Source organism: Oncorhynchus masou, unplaced genomic scaffold (assembly GCF_036934945.1).
Source record: "Oncorhynchus masou masou isolate Uvic2021 unplaced genomic scaffold, UVic_Omas_1.1 unplaced_scaffold_808, whole genome shotgun sequence".
NCBI classification, from domain to species: Eukaryota; Metazoa; Chordata; class Actinopteri; order Salmoniformes; family Salmonidae; genus Oncorhynchus; species Oncorhynchus masou.
This window is the reverse complement of record NW_027014552.1, coordinates 193,916-210,262: the sequence shown is the minus strand read 5'-3', so window position 1 is coordinate 210,262 and position 16,347 is coordinate 193,916. Positions and strand designations below refer to the sequence as shown.

Sequence of the window (16,347 nt, the reverse complement as noted above, 5' to 3'; positions counted from 1 at the left end):
CAGAGAGAGAGAGAGACAGAGAGACAGAGAGACAGAGAGAGAGAGAGAGAGAGAGAGACAGAGAGACAGAGAGACAGAGAGACAGAGACAGAGAGAGACAGAGGGACAGAGAGAGAGAGAGAGAGACACGGAGACAGAGAGAGAGAGAGACAGAGAGAGCAAGAGAGAGAGAGACAAAGAGAGACACGGAGACAGAGAGAGACAGAGAGAGCAAGAGAGAGACAGAGAGAGAGACACGGAGACAGAGAGAGAGACACGGGGACAGAGAGAGACAGAGAGAGCAAGAGAGAGACAGAGAGAGAGAGAGAGAGAGAGAGAGATGAGTGAGCATAGCATAACCTGCTATTCTACATAGGCCCAACATTCTGAATATAATATCATAGCATAACCTTTGTGTCTGCGTGTCCAGGGACAATATTTTTACTATTATATTTCATTCTTATAATTTTTTATAACTTTTTGTCCCATCCACCCCGTTTTCAGAGGACAAACGTATTTTTATTCTACAATTTTAAATTTGTTCCATTCAGAATGTAGTTAGATATACATCCCACATGACAAGGTACTGAAACGTCTCCGCTGTTCCTGATTATATGGTGTTTTCGCTCCAGCTAAACCCAGCCCTCGGCTAAACCCAGCCCTCGGCTAAACCCAGCCCTCGGCTAAACCAGCCCTCGGCTAAACCCAGCCCTCGGCTAAACCCAGCCCTCGGCTAAACCCAGCCCTCGTCTAAACCCAGCCCTCGGCTAAACCAGCCCTCGGCTAAACCCAGCCCTCGTCTAAACCAGCCCTCGGCTCCAACCAGCCCTCGTCTAAACCAGCCCTCGGCTAAACCCAGCCCTCGGCTAAACCAGCCCTCGTCTAAACCCAGCCCTCGGCTCAACCAGCCCTCGGCTAAACCAGCCATCACACCTACACTGCTTATACAAAAGAATGTGGACACGCCTTCAAATTAGTGGATTAGGCTATTTCACCCACACCAGAGCATACAGCCGTACAATATCCATAGACAAACATGGGGGGAGAGAAGAGGCCTCACTGAAGAGCTCAGTAACTTTCAACGTGGCACCGTCATAGGATGACACCTTTCAAACAAGTCTGTTAGTCAAATTTCTGCCCTGCTAGAGCTGCCCCGGTCAACTGTATGTGCTGTTATTGTGAAGTGGAAATGTCTAGGAGCAACAACGGCTCAGCCACGAAGTGGTAGGCCACACAAGCTCACAGAATGGGACAGCTGAGTGCTGAAGTATGTACCGTGTTAAAATCTTCTGTCCTCGATTGGAACACTCACTACCGACTTCCAAACTTCCTCTGGAAGGAACGTCAGTTTGTCGTGAGCTTTATGAAATGGGTTTCCATGGCAGAGCAGCCGCACACAAGCCTAAGATCACCATGCACAATGCCAAGCATCGGCTGGACTGGTGTAAAGCTCACCGCCATTGGACTCTGGAGCAGTGGACACACATTCGCTACACCTGTTGTTTACCAAGCATCTCAAGTCTACACCTGTTGTTTCACTGTTAGTCTACACCTGTTGTTTACCAAGCATATCACTGTTAGTCTACACCTGTTGTTGCATCTCACTTAGTCTACACCTGTTGTTTACCAAGCAGTTCACTGTTAGTCTACACCTGTTGTTTACCAAGCATTTCACTGTTAGTCTACACCTGTTGTTTACCAAGCATTTCACTGTTAGTCTACACCTGTTGTTGTTAGTCTGCACCTGTTGTTTACCAAGCATTTCACTGTTAGTCTACACCTGTTGTTTACCAAGCAGTTCACTGTTAGTCTACACCTGTTGTTGTTGTCTACCTGTTGTTGTTTGTCTACACCTGTTGTTGTTAGTCTACACCTGTTGTTTACCAAGCAGTTCACTGTTGTTAGTTACCAAGCATTTAGTACACCTGTTGTACACCTGTTGTTTACCAAGCATTTCACTGTTAGTCTTGTTGTTAGTCTACACCTGTTGTTTACCAAGCATAGTGGAAGAATGAGAGAAGGTGGTATTCTGGTGACAGGTGAGGTGTAGGCGCCGAGGCCCAGCGGAAGACTCAATCCCAGTTCATGACATTGTGTGGATGCTGCGCTACCACAGGGGTCAAAACAACTCCTCTAATCTCCAGGAGGCGACGTTCCCACGGGACCCTGGGAGCACAGACACTGTTGGAGGTTTGAAGACATGAAAACGTGAAATTGACTAAACGAATGTTACTGTGTGAATTAAATAGTCACGGTTGGATTGTTTCAAGAGTTCACGAAGAGCTGTGAATTTTAATGTGTTTTATATTGTACTCTGGATGGATTTATTGTTATTTTGTTCGTTGGACGGAGGACAGTTGACTGAGGAGCGACACAAGGGTGCCCTCCTATCATCTGAATCCAGTGGATTAGAATCTGTCTGCGTTCTCCTGTCTTTTGTTTGCAAAGTGCAAAGAAAATGTTAATTCAGGTTGGGGTGAATTTCTGCTTGAATTTGGTTAAGAGGACAGTGAATTTGTTCCTACTTCAAGATCTTGCTACCAAGTATCACACCAAGCTCCTGTATATCCTGTGTGTATCACACCAAGCTCCTGTGTGTATCACACCAAGCTCCTGTGTGTAGCTCACACCAAGCTCCTGTGTGTATCACACCAAGCTCCTGTGTATCACTTCTGTAAGAGACGATTGTGAAGTGAAGACCACGTTAAGTCAGACTATAGCTGATAGTCATGTCCTCTGAGTAGTCTGGTTGTTCTAGCGTTCATTCATTTGTGATTAATAAATTATATTAGTTTAATAAATGACATTAATTTAATAAATTACATTAGTTTAATAAATTACATTAGTTTAATAAATTACATTAGTTTAAATTTAATAAACTATATTAATTTAATTTATTAAACTAATGTAATTTATTCAACTAATATAATTTATTGAACTAAATTATATTAATGTCATTTATTAAACGAATTCAGTTTATTAAATTAATATAATTTATTAAACTAATGTAATTTATTAAACTATATAATTTAATCAATTATATTAGTTTAATAAATTATATTAGTTTAATAAATTATATTAGTTTAATAAATTACAGTAGTTTAATAAATTATATTGGTTTAATAAATTACATTAGTTGAACAGAGTAAATCCATTCCCTCATTTTACAGAGTCATTATTTTATTGACTATACGCTTATAATTTAGTAGGTCTACTGGTAGTTGCTCGGCTACCGACTTCATATCTCTGATCTGCGTGCCTCAATACATTAATGCTAGAACAGCGGTTTGTTTCTCGTCTCTTACGGTGCGAGTCAGACACATGTTTATTAGATTCTCTACAGATGTACACAGTTGCATTTATTCACATAATAAGGAAGTCAGATTGATTCATGTACTGTTCTATTATATTCACACGTCATTTCTACATAACGGTTGGGTCATTTCCACAACTAGACGTGTGATAAATAGCATTTGATTTGAAGAGGGATGGTGTCATGTACCTGACCGTAGAGAAACTTTTTATTTCTCTATTTGGTCAGTGTGTGATTTGGGTGGGCATTCTAGTTTTCTATTTCTTTGTTGGCCTGGTATGGTTCCCAATCAGAGGCAGCTGTCTATCATTGTCTCTGATTGGGAATCATACTTAGGCAGCCTGATTTCTACCCTAAGTTGTTTTTTTTTGCACAGTTTTGTACTTTAACCATTTGTACGTTGTTACAACACTGTATATAGACCAAATATGACATTTGAAATGTCTTTATTCCTTTGGAACTTTTGTGAGTGTAATGTTTACTGTTAATATTTATTGTTTATTTCACTTGTTTATTATCTATTTCACTTTTTATTTGCATTTTTTAAATTTATTTATCCTTTAGTTAACGAGGCAAGTCAGTTAAGAACATTACTTTGTTAACATATGTTTCCCATGCCAATAAAGCCCCTTCAATTGAAATACAGAGAGAAAGAAAGAAAAATAGAGATGGAGAAAGGGGAGGTATTACCTAATTGTCCTTGTCTAAACTCTGCTGTCAGTCCTCATTAGATCTGAAAGAGGACACGCTCACTATGACACACACACACACACACACACACACACACTCTATCTCTCTTTCCACACCACTCGTTTTTCTGCCCATTCACCATTCTATCAGTCCTTTGTTGGTTATTTTAGTCAGTGGCTCTCTCTTTCAGGCCTGCACTCTCCATACACAACAGAACTGGTCCAAACCTGCCATCAAACCGTTCCAAACCTGCCCTAGACCGGTCCAAACCTGTTCTAGAACCGGTCCAAACCTGCCATCAAACCGTTCCAAACCTGCCCTAGGACCGGTCCAAACCTCTTCTAGAACCGGTCCAAAACTGTTCTAGAACCGGTCCAAACCTGCCATCAAACCGTTCCAAACCTGCCCTAGGACCGGTTAAACCTGTTCTAAACCTGTCCAAACCTGTTCTAGAACGGTCCAAACCTGTTCTACCGACCGGTCCAAACCTGTTCTAGAACCGTCCAAATAGAAAGTATTCATACCCTTGACTTATTTTACAATTTGTTCAGAACTATGACTGTGGAGAGTCATGGAATTTTGGATAACGGTTATTTTTCAGCCAAACTACTACGGTCAGGTTATAATCGTTCAAATAGTAAAAACACTGTCACCTCACACTGACTGTCTCCTCTACCGACCGTCTCCTCTACCGACCGTCTCCTCTACCGACCGTCACCTCTACCCGACCGTCTCCTCTACCGACCGTCTCCTCTACCGACCGTCTCCTCTACCGACCGTCTCCTCTACCGACCGTCTCCTCTACCGACCGTCTCCTCTACCGACCGTCACCTCTACCGACCGTCACAGTGTGTCCTTTTAAAAACACTGCCATGTGCCTTTACTGAGGAGTGGCTTCCGTCTGGCCACTCTACCATAAAGGACTTATTAGTGGAGTGCTGCAGAGATGTTTGTCCTTCTGGAAGGTTCTCCCATCTCCACAGAGAAACTCTGGAGCTCTGTCAGAGTGACCATCGGGTTCTTGGTCACCTCCTGACCAAAGCCCTTCTCCTCCGATTGATCAGTTTGGCCGGGCGGCCACCAAATATGTTTTTAATTATGAAAAATATTATGTGTTTTGTTGACTGCAACCCATGAGGCCAAAGAGAGCATGTTTTGTTGACTGCAGGGAAGGGGTACATCATTCTTTACTTAAGTACTTTACACCACTGCCTATGGGTACATACACAATGGCCTCCAGTCCACTCATTGACTTGAATGGGGATGGCTGTTCTATTCATTCTATCTCTATGTGTGTGTACCCTGTAGTACTGTCTGGCCTGGTAGGTAGTCCCGTTCTGTTTGGCTCAGAACAGACTGCACACTGTTCTAAAGTATTCCACTACCTCACTCTACTGATTCTACCGTTTTCTCTTCCTCACTCTGTTTCCTCTCCTTTCCCTCACTCACTATGTTTTCTCTCATTCCCTCTCCTCTCCCTCACTACGTTTTCTCTCATTCTCTCTCCTCTCCCTCACTTCGTTTTCTCTCGTTCTCTCTCCTCTCCCGCACTCCATTTTCTCTCATTCTCTCTCCTCTCCCGCACTCTGTTTTCTCTCGTTCTCTCTCCTCTCTCTCTCTGTTTCCTCTCGTTCTCTCTCCTCTCCCTCACTCTGTTTCCTCTCGTTCTCTCTCTCCTCTCCCGCACTCCATTTTCTCTCATTCTCTCCTCTCACTCCATTTTCTCTCATTCTCTCTCTCTCTGCACTCTGTTCTCTCGTTCTCTCTCCTCTCTCTCACCTGTTTCCTCTCGTTCTCTCTCCTCTCCCTCACTCTGTTTCCTCTCGTTCTCTCTCCTCTCCCTCACTCTGTTTCCTCTCATTCTCTCTCCTCTCCCGCACTCTGTTTCCACTCGTTCTCTCTCCTCTCCCTCACACTGTTCTCTCATCATTCCCTTTTTCTCTCCCTCTTTTTTCTTCTGAAAATCACATTTCTTTCCCGCAGAATAACAATTTAATTGTATGTTGTAAGTTCACAACGAGGCTTGAACAACATCAGGACACCAGTTTTGAGGTCTTAAAAGAAATCAAAGAAATTGTGATTTTTTGTTGTTGTTGTGTGGTTAGCCTTTAATTCACGTGTGCACCAGCAAAGAGTGTTGTTTGGTTAGCAGCTTCTGTAGCGATCATGTGATGGAGTTTGCTAAATAAATCACCACTGGATTAATAACCATGACTCTGCCAAGTATGCTACTTTATGCGTTTAATTGAGGAGGTTTTTACCTGAAGATGGTTACCATTAGCATCTTTAGCAGCTAAAGCCTTCCCATCTACCTGAAGACGGTTAACATTAGCATCTTTAGTTACCATTAGCATCTTTAGCTAAAGCCTTCCCATCTACCTGAAGATGGTTACCATTAGCATCTTTAGCAGCTAAAGCCTTCCCATCTACCTGAAGACGGTTACCATTAGCATCTTTAGCAGCTAAAGCCTTCCCATCTACCTGAAGACGGTTATCATTAGCATCTTTAGCAGCTAAAGCCTAACCATCTACCTGAAGACGGTTACCATTAGCATCTTTAGCAGCTAAAGCCTTCCCATCTACCTGAATTACGGTTACCATTAGCATCTTTTAGCTAAAGCCTCCCCATCTACCTGAAGCGGTTACCATTAGCATCTTTAGCAGCTAAAGCCCCCATCTACCTGAAGACGGTTACCATTAGCATCTTTAGCAGCTAAAGCCTTCCCATCTACCTGAAGACGGTTACCATTAGCATCTTTAGCAGCTAAAGCCTTCCCATCTACCTGAAGATGGTTACCATTAGCATCTTTAGCAGCTAAAGCCTTCCCATCTACCTGAAGACGGTTACCATTAGCATCTTTAGCTAAAGCTGAAGACGGTTAAAGCATCTTTCCCTAACCATCTACCTGAAGACGGTTACCATTAGCATCTTTAGCAGCTAAAGCCTTCCCATCTACCTGAATTACGGTTACCATTAGCATCTTTAGTAGCTAAAGCCTCCCCATCTACCTGAAGAAGGTTACTTCATTAGCATCTTTAGCAGCTAAAGCCTCCCCATCAACCTGAAGGCGGTTACCATTAGCATCTTTAGCAGCTAAAGCCTCCCCATCTACCTGAAGATGGTTACCATTAGCATCTTTAGCAGCTAGCCTTCCCATCTACCTGAAGACGGTTACCATTAGCATCTTTAGCAGCTAAAGCCTTCCCATCTACCTGAAGATGGTTACCATTAGCATCTTTAGCAGCTAAAGCCTCCCCATCAACCTGAAGATGGTTACCATTAGCATCTTTAGCAGCTAAAGCCTTCCCATCTACCTGAAGGCGGTTACCATTAGCATCTTTAGCAGCTAAAGCCTTCCCATCAACCTGAAGATGGTTACCATTAGCATCTTTAACAGCTAAATCCTCCCAATCTACCAGCTTTAAAGCCTTCCCATCTACCTGAAGGCGGTTACCATTAGCATCTTTAGCAGCTAAAGCCTTCCCATCTACCTGAAGACGGTTACCATTAGCATCTTTAGCAGCTAAAGCCTTCCCATCTACCATTCCAATCACTGATGTAAACTGTTCATGACTGAGCTAGTTTCTAATAAGAGGATGGATGGCATTATGCTGTGTTTAGAGGATGGATGGCAATATGCTGTGTTGAGAGGATGGATGACATTATGCTGTGTTTAAAGGATGGATGACATTATGCTGTGTTTAGAGGATGGATGACATTATGCTGTGTTTAGAGGATGGATGACATTATGCTGTGTTTAGAGGATGGATGACATTATGCTGTGTTGAGAGGATGGATGACATTATGCTGTGTTGAGAGGATGGATGACATTATGCTGTGTTTAGAGGATGGATGACATTATGCTGTGTTTAAAGGATGGATGGCATTATGCTGTGTTTAAAGGATGGATGACATTATGCTGTGTTTAGAGGATGGATGGCATTATGCTGTGTTTAAAGGATGGATGGCAATATGCTGTGTTGAGAGGATGGATGACATTATGCTGTGTTTAGAGGATGGATGACATTATGCTGTGTTTAGAGGATGGATGACATTATGCTGTGTTTAAAGGATGGATGGCATTATGCTGTGTTTAAAGGATGGATGACATTATGCAGTGTTTAAAGGATGGATGACATTATGCTGTGTTTAGAGGATGGATGACATTATGCTGTGTTTAGAGGATGGATGGCATTATGCTGTGTTGAGAGGATGGATGACATTATGCTGTGTTTAGAGGATGGATGGCATTATGCTGTGTTTAGAGGATGGATGGCATTATGCTGTGTTTAGAGGATGGATGACATTATGCTGTGTTTAGAGGATGGATGACATTATGCTGTGTTTAGAGGATGGATGGCAATATGCTGTGTTTAGAGGATGGATGGCATTATGCTGTGTTGAGAGGATGGATGACATTATGCTGTGTTTAGAGGATGGATGGCATTATGCTGTGTTGAGAGGATGGATGACATTATGCTGTGTTGAGAGGATGGATGGCATTATGCTGTGTTTAAAGGATGGATGGCATTATGCTGTGTTGAGAGGATGGATGGCATTATGCTGTGTTTAAAGGATGGATGACATTATGCTGTGTTGAGAGGATGGATGGCATTATGCTGTGTTTAGAGGATGGATGACATTATGCTGTGTTTAGAGGATGGATGGCAATATGCTGTGTTGAGAGGATGGATGGCATTATGCTGTGTTGAGAGGATGGATGGCATTATGCTGTGTTTAAAGGATGGATGGCATTATGCTGTGTTTAGAGGATGGATGACATTATGCTGTGTTTAGAGGATGGATGACATTATGCTGTGTTTAAAGGATGGATGGCATTATGCTGTGTTTAGAGGATGGATGACATTATGCTGTGTTTAAAGGATGGATGGCATTATGCTGTGTTGAGAGGATGGATGACATTATGCTGTGTTTAAAGGATGGATGGCAATATGCTGTGTTGAGAGGATGGATGGCATTATGCTGTGTTGAGAGGATGGATGGCATTATGCTGTGTTTAAAGGATGGATGGCATTATGCTGTGTTTAGAGGATGGATGACATTATGCTGTGTTTAGAGGATGGATGACATTATGCTGTGTTTAAAGGATGGATGGCATTATGCTGTGTTTAGAGGATGGATGACATTATGCTGTGTTTAAAGGATGGATGGCATTATGCTGTGTTGAGAGGATGGATGACATTATGCTGTGTTTAAAGGATGGATGGCATTATGCTGTGTTTAGAGGATGGATGGCATTATGCTGTGTTTAGAGGCCAAGCTCAATTACATTGTTTCCAATATGACAGAGATGGCAAATTCCGCAGAGGCCTCCTGCTGGAGGGGGGGGACAAAGGAGAACAAAGATAGAAGGAGGAGGGGTACGTACTCTATGATGACTAATATGTTTGGCACAGTTGGACAACACACTCCTCTCAGGACGGAGGAGCCAGAGACATTTGGATCAGGGATGGGTAACTCCAGTCCTTGGGGACCTGATGTCACGGTCACACATTGGCCCATCCCTGTAGCTAATACACCTGTTGACAGTGACGCTGGGCTTTTAGAGGTTGTGTGTGGTGCAGCACGCAGCAGAGTTTCTATTTTGAGCTCTAACAACCTCCTTCAGCTCTAACAACCTGTCATCTGCTTCAGCTCTAACAACCTGTCGTCTCCTTCAGCTCTAACAACCTGTTGTCTCCTTCAGCTCTAACAACCTGTTGTCTCCTTCAGCTCAAACAACCTGTTGTCTCCTTCAGCTCTAGCAACCTATCGTCTCCTTCAGCTCTAACAACCTGTCGTCTCCTTCAGCTCTAACAACCTGTCGTCTCCTTCAGCTCTAACAACCTGTCGTCTCCTTCAGCTCTAACAACCTGTCGTCTCCTTCAGCTCTAACAACCTGTATCTGCTTCAGCAGCAGTTTCTAATTTGAGCTCTCACAAACCTTTCATCTCCTTCAGCAGCACAGATACACGTTAATAGGATCACCCAGGCCTGCTGCACGTGCATACCAGAAAGCCTGACTCACCTCCTGTAAATCGTTAGTTAGGCAGACCGACGGACAGACAGACAGGCAGGCAGGCAGGCAGGCAGACAGACAGACAGACCGACGGACAGACAGGCAGACCGACGGACAGAAAGACAGGCAGGCAGGCAGACCGACAGACAGCAGGACAGACAGACAGGCAGGCAGACCGACGGACAGAAAGACAGGCAGGCAGGCAGACAAGGTCTCTAGTTATGTCTGGTAAAGAGTATAGCCGAGTATAGTCAGAGTATAGTCTGAGTATAGATTGAGTATAGTCTGAGTATATTATTAATTATTACAGCAATGACCACCAGAAATGACTAGTCATGCAGGATACCCTCGCCACACACAGTAGACTTTCCCACAGTGACAACGCCCCAATCAGATGACATCACCATGACTCAAGCTAACCTGTTTGAGAGGGTAGTGAGGGGGGAGGAGAGGGTAGGAGGAGAGGGTAGTGGGGAGGAGAGGGTAGGGTAGGAGAGGAGGAGAGGGTAGGAGAGGAGGAGAGGGTAGTGGGGAGAGGAGGAGAGGGTAGTGGGGAGAGGAGGAGAGGGTAGTGGGGAGAGGAGGAGAGGGTAGTGGGGAGAGAAGGAGAGGGTAGTGAGGAGAGAAGGAGAGGGTAGTGAGGGGGAGGAGGGAGAGGGTAGGAGAGGGTAGGAGAGGAGGAGAGGGTAGTGAGGAGAGGAGGAGAGGGTAGTGAGGAGGAGAGGGTAGGAGAGGAGGAGAGGGTAGTGGGGGAGAGGAGGAGAGGGGGTGGGGAGAGGAGGGGAGGGTAGTGGGAAGGGAGGAGAGGGTAGTGGGGAGAGAAGAAGAGGGTAGGAGGGGGAGAGAAGGAGAGGGTAGTGAGGGAGAGGAGGAGAGGGTAGGAGAGGAGGAGAGGGTAGGAGAGGGAGGAGAGGGTAGTGGGGAGAGGAGGAGAGGGTAGTGGGGAGAGGAGGAGAGGGTAGTGGGGAGAGGAGGAGAGGGTAGTGGGGAGAGAAGAAGAGGGTAGTGAGGAGAGAAGGAGAGAGGGTAGTGAGGAGAGGAGGAGAGGGTAGGAGAGGGGAGGAGAGGGTAGTGGGGAGAGGAGGAGGGTAGTGGGGAGGAAGGAGGGGTAGTGAGGAGAGGAGGAGAGGGTAGGGAGAGGGTAGGAGAGGAGGAGAGGGTAGTGGGGAGAGGAGGAGAGGGTAGTGAGGAGAGGAGGAGAGGGTAGTGATTGTCCTCTGCCTATTTACCACATCAACTCCCTGTTTACCGTAGTTTTCAGTTAATATCGACAATACGACTGTGCTATGAAATTGCCCGTGTTCAGGTGTCGTTAAACTCGTTATTAGTCCGTAATAAGCGTCTCTGTCCTTCTCTCTCCTCGTCTGTCTGCAACAGGCTGACAACTTCATCTTCAGCCAGCTAGACTGCTGTTGCCCTCATTTATATTTATTTAAACAGAAAAAACACTAAATGACTAATAGAAATGTTCACAGAAATGTCTAGGTCTTGAGACAAGGTAACTGCTGTTCCTATAGTTCTAGTCTCTCTGTCTGTCTCTCTCTGTCTGTCTCAGCTCCTTCACCTCCAATAAGACAATAACAACCGAACAGCTACAGAAAGCTACAGTATAATTCATAGTTTCTCTCGCTACAAAACAAAATGTCCACAAATACCGACAAGACATTTGGCTAGTTAAGTAGCTGTCACGTGCATAAGCTTTTTGACAGAACGGTTCAGCTGACTGGGCAATTAACACGTTTCTCATATAAATGACAGAACAGCAAAATGTCATATTACTGAAATGAGAAACATCACAAAGATGGAGTGTGTCTTACCTGATAATATTGTAGTTATCTAGTTAAATAGGTTATGGGCAGGTGTCGTCTTCGGTGTAGAGGAGAGTAGACGGTGGACTGCTGCTGTTTGGAGCTCTGTTCGTTCAGTGCCGCAGCGCAACGTGACCCTGTTACAAAACTCTCCTTACCGGGAGGGGCCCGACGTCATCACCCCAGACACCGAATATTCATGAGGACGCCGAGACAGATGGGGATGGTGAGGCCCTGGCGTCGACGAGCACAGCTTGCGCTCCGGGATGGTCATATCGATAAGCCCTGAGTCAGGGATGTGTCTCTGTTGTATATGACGCAGGTGATAATGGGAATTGTTATGGAAGTCTTGATTTAATCAGCGGGGCTCTTGATGGGCCATTTTGTGAGACTGTCTGACAGACAGAAGGCCAGATTGTGACAGACAGAGACAGACATACACACACATCCCCCTCTCTCCCTAGAGAAAAGAAGTCCCTCTACTCTCTCTCTACCCTCCTTCCCTATCCTTCCCTCCCAGCAACACCATCCTCAGTCCTTCCTCACCCTCCTCTCTCTCTCTCTACCCTCTCCTTTTCTCTTTCCCTCTCTCCGTCTTTATCCTCACTCTCTTTCAGAAAAGGGTTCCAGCTTGATGAAGTGGAAACATTTAAATGAAGAGAACTGCATCTACAAACCGAGCACATCCTCCCTTCCTCACACACACACACACACGCACGCACGCACGCACGCACGCACACACACACACACACACACACAGCAGAACTTTGAACTTTTTGGGATTGTGTGTGTATTGTTTTGTACTGCTGGGTATTACTGCACTGTTGCTAGAGCTAGATACACAAGCATTTCACTGCACCTGTGAAAACATCGTGACCAAAACAAGTTGATTTGACTCCAGGAAAACACCCCAAGTTGGAAACAGTTTAATAGTTGAGCTGATGGAAGTTAGGACAACACAGAGCATTGGTGCAATAACAGCGTCATCACAGACCAGGGGGCAGAAGACCTAACATGACTGAGAATGAGAAAAAACACATCTGACAACAACAACACATCTCGGTCAAATACATACTTCAAGTACTTCCACATACATGAGCTGATTTAGTTTGGCCCCGGTACAATGGAATCAATAGAATAGTCCCAAAGGTGCAAATTCTAAATCCAGTGCTTCTTAAATACTTTTGAGCATTTGAAAATATATATAATATTTTGTATTTGACTCAGGTCTAATAAGAATAAGGAACGGATCAGATGTGAGGCATTCTGGGTAAGAAATAAGAGCAGTTCTTTATAAAAATAAAAAAAATCCAGTCTATACAGTATTAGCATAGTAGTACACCTGCTATAAACAGGCTAGAGTTGCCATAGAGATGTTATAACAGGTGTTATAGCAGGCTGAATCCCAGGTAGGGTATTCTAGTTCTGCAGTTATTCAGCTGGTGGTATATAGTGATGCGCAGGTTAACTCATAACCCCAGTCCCCCGTGGGTGGTTATATAGTGATGCGCCCAGGTTAACTCCATAACCCCAGTCCCCGTGGGTGGTGGTGATGCGCTGGTTAACTATAGTGATGTGATGCGCTGGTTAACTCAACCCCAGTCCCCGTGGGTGGTTATATAGTGATGCGCAGGTTAACTCATAACCCCAGTCCCCGTGGGTGGTTATATAGTGATGCGCAGGTTAACTCATAACCCCAGTCCCCGTGGGGTGGTTATATAGTGATGCGCTGGTTAACTCATAACCCCAGTCCCCCGTGGGTGGTTATATAGTGATGCGCAGGTTAACTCATAACCCCAGTCCCAGTGGGTGGTTATATAGTGATGCGCTGGTTAACTCATAACCCCAGTCCCAGTGGGTGGTTATATAGTGATGTGCAGGTTAACTCATAACCCCAGTCCCCGTGGGTGGTTATATAGTGATGCGCAGGTTAACTCATGACCCCAGTCCCCGTGGGTGGTTATATAGTGATGCGTGGTGGTTATAGTGATGCGCAGGTTAACTCATAACCCCAGTCCCCGTGGGTGGTTATATAGTGATGCGCAGGTTAACTCATAACCCCAGTCCCAGTGGGCGGTTATATAGTGATGCGCTGGTTAACTCATAACCCCAGTCCCCGTGGGTGGTTATATAGTGATGCGCAGGTTAACTCATAACCCCAGTCCCCGTGGGTGGTTATATAGTGATGCGCAGGTTAACTCATAACCCCAGTCCCCGTGGGTGGTTATATAGTGATGCGCAGGTTAACTCAACCCCAGTCCCCGTGGGTGGTTATATAGTGATGCACAGGTTAACTCATAACCCCAGTCCCCGTGGAGTGGTTATATAGTGATGCGCAGGTTAACTCATAACCCCAGTCCCCGTGGGTGGTTATATCCACAGGGCGGGGCGGGTTAAGGGTCATTAAAGGTGGGTTGAAAAAATACATATTTATTCAAATTAAAGAAATGTATCATTCTTCTGCAATTTATATATCTATAGGCTTCATTTAGTTTTTTCTTCATTATATTATGCTACATCTGGGTGGTTAATCTGGCCTAAGCTTTAAGGCCTAACTGTACGGGTGCCAAATATCCTACACGCCAATCAGCAAATGCTGTCGGTAATATTTCTGATTATTAAATCCATTTCTGGTATCTGATCTGGTTGTGTTAGATCTACATTTTGATTGTTAACTCCAACCCCAGCTCCCACAAGCCTCATATCAACGTAAGAATATCTGTTTTGAGTTGAACTTGACTCAGTTGAATAACCCCGCGTGGGTGGTTATTAAAGAAAGCTATGCGCTGGAATCAACGTAATAAACAAGCAAACAAAAAACGAGCAAACTCCTCGTTGATTGACCTTATACTGACGTCAAGTATTTGGCTAGTAGTGTTTTTGCTGATTATATCAGCGACCACTGGCCTATTGCTTGCATTAGAGAAACCAAATGGAAAAACTCTGACCCTGGCATAAATGAGAAAAGACATGTTAAAAAAATTATTGCCCCAGGCATTCCTTCATGATCTATATTCTTTTTCTACTAGCTGCATACCAGGCCCTGTTTTGGCACTTTAAATCTTATCATCCATTTGTCCATTTCTGACTGATAAACATGCCTCTTTCAAGCGACCCAGAAAACCAAACTAATCCACGGTCCATCTCCTGGACTCTTAGACGTTCTAGTCCTGAGTTATTTTTTAACTGTAAATGTTGTGCTTAATGTTAATCAATCTGGATTCAGACCTAAACATAGCACCACTATGGCTCCCATGATGCTTCAGACCTAAACATAGCACCACCTAAACATGGCAGCTCCCATGATGCTCCAGACCTAAACATAGCACCACTATGGCTCCCATGATGCTTCAGACCTAAACATAGCACCCTATGCTTCAGCTAAACATAGGACCACTATGGCTCCCACGATGCTTCAGACCTAAACATAGCACCACTATGGCTCCCATGATGCTTCAGACCTAAACATAGCACCATTATGGCTCCCATGATGCTTCAGACCTAAACATAGCACCACTATGGCTCCCATGATGCTCCAGACCTAAACATAGCACCACTATGGCTCCCATGATGCTTCAGACCTAAACATAGCACCACTATGGCTCCCATGATGCTTCAGACCTAAACATAGCACCACTATGGCTCCCATGATGCTTCAGACCTAAACATAGCACCACTATGGCTCCCATGATGCTCCAGACCTAAACATAGCACCACTATGGCTCCCATGATGCGTGTTGCAAATGATATTGCAAATGCCTTAGATGATAGAAAGAATTGTGTTGCCATGTTTGTAGCTTTTAATACTGTAGACCATGTTATTCTGTTGAATATGCTGTCCTCCATAGGGTTGGGTAATGGCGCCTTGTCCATGGTTTAATAATGATCACAGTGACAGAACTCAGGCCATCAAGGTAGATGGGGGGGGACCAATCTGAGTACCTTAAGTTACATGAAGGGGTGCCCCAAGGAACGATACTCACCCCACACTGTTTACAATCTGTATAAATTGGTAACATTGGTAATGCTGTAAAAAAAACAAAAAACGTAATATTAATTAGTCTACAGACGATAGTGTTGTATTCCATTGCTCCATCGGTTGGACAAGCCTTTTCACATTTGAAGTCTGATTTCCAACCACAGCAGAGGTCACTACTGGATCTAGAGTTAGCGATAAACGCAAACCAAACACAATGCATCTTGGTCCCATAACCCAGATTTAAATGAATTTGTAATGACTAATTTGAACGGTATGCAGATTGAGCGAGTTCCGTCCTACATATATCTTGGTATCTGGCTTGATGACAAACTGTCATTTAAAAAAAACATGTCGCTGAGCTGGTGAAGAAGTTGAAGTTCAAGGTTGGTTTCTTTTACAGAAACAAAGCAGAAACTTGCTTAATTTTCTCGTAGCTGTCTACATACGGCCACACACAGAGACTGGCACTAAAACTGCACTCAATGAGCTGTATTCCGCTGTAAGCAAACAGGAAAACGCTCACCCAGAGCGGCACTCTAGTGGCCGGGGACGTATCGA

General features: G+C 44.5%; 1 protein-coding gene across 1 annotated transcript in view; it reads right to left on the bottom strand.

Moving 5' to 3' along the window:
* LOC135537533 (fructose-bisphosphate aldolase C-B) overlaps positions 1-12,249 on the bottom strand; it is a 30,623-nt gene extending 18,374 nt beyond the window's left edge. The window contains exon 1 of the mRNA XM_064963669.1: positions 11,820-12,249. The gene's annotated coding sequence lies outside the window, so the exon portion shown is untranslated. The remainder of the gene's footprint in view (positions 1-11,819) is intronic.
* Between the last annotated feature and the right edge of the window lie 4,098 nt (positions 12,250-16,347).